Below are 3,117 nucleotides of genomic sequence, written 5' to 3' on the forward strand. Positions count from 1 at the left end.
CTTCCAAATCTGGCCTGATGGCCAGGGGCGTAGCTTTCAATCTGCTCCAGATGGCCAAGCGAATTAGCCCGCAGTGCAAAGCCGCCGAATACGAAGATCTGTCCGGGGAGAAAAGTCTCGCCCTGGACCGCATCGCTATCGATGATAGTAGGAGCCATCAAGCCTAACGGCGACGACACAGAGGAACTCTCAATGAAAGCACCAATGTCGGTGTCAAAACCGGCGGATCTCGGGTAGGGGGTCCCGAACTGTGCGTCTAGGCCAGATGGTAACAGGAGGTAGGGGACATGATGTTTTACCCAGGTTCGGGCCCTCTTGATGGAGGTAAAACCCTACGTCCTGCTTGATTAATATTGGTGATATGGGTAGTACAAGAGTAGATCTACCACGAGATCAGAGAGGCTAAACCCTAGAAGCTAGCCTATGGTATGATTGTATGTTATGGTTGTTGTCCTACGGACTAAAACCCTTCGGTTTATATAGACACCGGAGAGGGTTAGGGTTACACAAGGTCGGTTAGAAAGGAGGAAATATCCATATCCGTATTGCCTAGCTTGCCTTCCATGCCAAGTAGAGTCCCATCCGAACACGAGACGAAGTCTTCAATATTGTATCTTCATAGTCTAACAGTCCGGCCAATGGAGATAGTCCGGCTATCCAGAGACCCCCTAATCCAGGACTCCCTCAGTACACCTTCTATCACAGATCCGAAGGCAAGAAATTTTGTTGCAAGGATGGATCCTTTCTAGAGAAGGAGTTTCTCTCGAAAGAAGTGAGTGAGAGGAAAGTAGAACTTGCTGAGGTAATTGTACCTTCTCCTGAATTGGAAAGTAGTTCATCACAGAAATCAGTTCCAGTGATTCCTACACTAATTAGCGAGGAAGCTAATGATGATGATCATGAAACTTCAGATCAAGTTACTACCGAACCACGTAGGTCAACCAGAGTACAGTCCGCACTAGAGTGGTATGGTAATCCTATTCTGGAAGTCGTGTTATTAGACCATGACGAACCTACAAACTATGAGGAAGCGATGATGAGCCCAGATTCCGCAAAATGGCTTGAGGCCATGAAATCTGAGATGGGATCCATGTATGAGAACAAAGTACGGACTTTGATTGACTTGCCCGATGATCGGTGAGTCATTGAGAATAAATGGATCTTCAAGAGGAAGACTGACGATGATAGTAGTGTTACTATCTACAAAGTCGAATTGTCACAAAACGTTTTCGACAAGATCAAGGTGTTGACTACGATGAGATTTTCTCACACGTATCGATGCTTAAAAGTCTGTCTGAATCATGTTAGAAGTTGCCGCATTTATGAAATCTGGCAAATGGATGTCAAAACTGCATTCCTTAATGGATTTCATAAAGAAGAGTTGTATATGATGCAACCAGAAGGTTTTGTCAATCCTAAAGATGCTAACAAAGTGAGCAAGCTCCAGGGATCCATCTGTAGACTGGTGCAAGCATCTCGGAGTTGGAATATATGCTTTGACAAAGTGATCAAAGCATATGGTTTTATACAGACTTGCGATGAAGCCTGTATTTACAAGAAAGTGAGTGGGAGCACTATAGCATTTTTGATAAGTGTATGTGAATGACATATTGTTGATCGGAAATAATGTAGAATTTTATGGAAAGCATAAAGGAGTGTTTGAAAGGAGTTTTTCAAAGAAAGACCTCGGTGAAGCTACTTACATATTGAGCATCAAGATCTATAGAGATAGATCAAGGCTTGGTATATTTTCAATGAGTACATACCTTGACAAGATATTAAAGTAGTTCAACATAGAACAGTCAAAGAAGGAGTTCTTGCATGTGTTGCAAGGTGTGAAGTTGAGTAAAAACTCAAAACCCAACCACGACAGAAAATAGAAAGAGAATGAAAAGTCATTCCCTCCGCCTCAGTCATAGGTTCTATAAAATATGCTATGCTGTGTGCCAGACCTATTGTGTACCTCACCAAAGATTGGCAAGAGGGTACAATAGTGATCCAGGAGTGGATCACTGGACAGCGGTCAAAAATATCCTTAGTGGAATAAGGAAATGTTTCTCGGTTATGGAGGTGACAAAGAGTTCGTCGTAAAGAGTTACGTAGATGCAAGCTTTGACACCGATCTAGATGACTCTAAGTCTCGATCTAGATACATATTAAAAGTGGAAGCAATTAGCTAGAGTAGCTCCGTGCAAAGCATTGTAGACATGGAAAATTTGCAAAATACATACGGCTCTAAATGTGGCAGACCCGTTGACTAAATTTCTCTCACAAGCAAAACATGATCACTCTTTGGGTGTTAATCACATAGCGATGTGAACTAGATTATCGACTCTAGTAAACCCTTTGGGTGTTAGTCACATGGAGATGTGAACTAAGCACATATCCATGTGAACTATTCGTGTTAAATCACATGACGATGTGAAATAGATTATTGACTCTAGTGCAAGTGGGAGACTGAAGGAAATATGCCCTAGAGGCAATAGTAAAGTTGTTATTTATATTTCCTTATATCATGATAAATGTTTATTATTCATGCTAGAATTGTATTAACCGGAAACTTAGTACATGTGTGAATACATAAACAAACAGAGTGTCACTAGTATGCCTCTACTTGACTAGCTCGTTAATCAAAGATGGTTAAGTTTCCTAGCCATGGACAAAGAGTTGTCATTTGATAAGCGGGATCACATCATTATAGAATGATGTGATTGACTTGACCCATCCGTTAGCTTAGCACGATGATCATTATAGTTTCATTGCTACTGCTTTCTTCATGACTTATACATGTTCCTCAGACTACGAGATTATGCAACTCCCGAATACCAGAGGAACACCTTGTGTGCTATCAAACGTCACAACGTAACTGGGTGATTATAAAGATGCTCTACAGGTGTCTCCGATGGTGTTTGTTGAGTTGGCATAGATCAAGATTAGGATTTGTCAATCCGAGTATCTGAGAGGTATCTCTGGGCCCTCTCGGTAATGCACATCATTATAAGCCTTGCAAGCAATGTGACTAATGAGTTAGTTACGGGATGATGCATTACGGAACGAGTAAAGAGACTTGCCGGTAACAAGATTGAACTAGGTATTGAGATACCGACGATCGAATCT

This window comes from Triticum urartu, chromosome 7A (assembly GCF_056163025.1).
Source record: "Triticum urartu cultivar PI428250 chromosome 7A, HENAU_Tu73, whole genome shotgun sequence".
Lineage (NCBI taxonomy): Eukaryota > Viridiplantae > Streptophyta > Magnoliopsida > Poales > Poaceae > Triticum > Triticum urartu.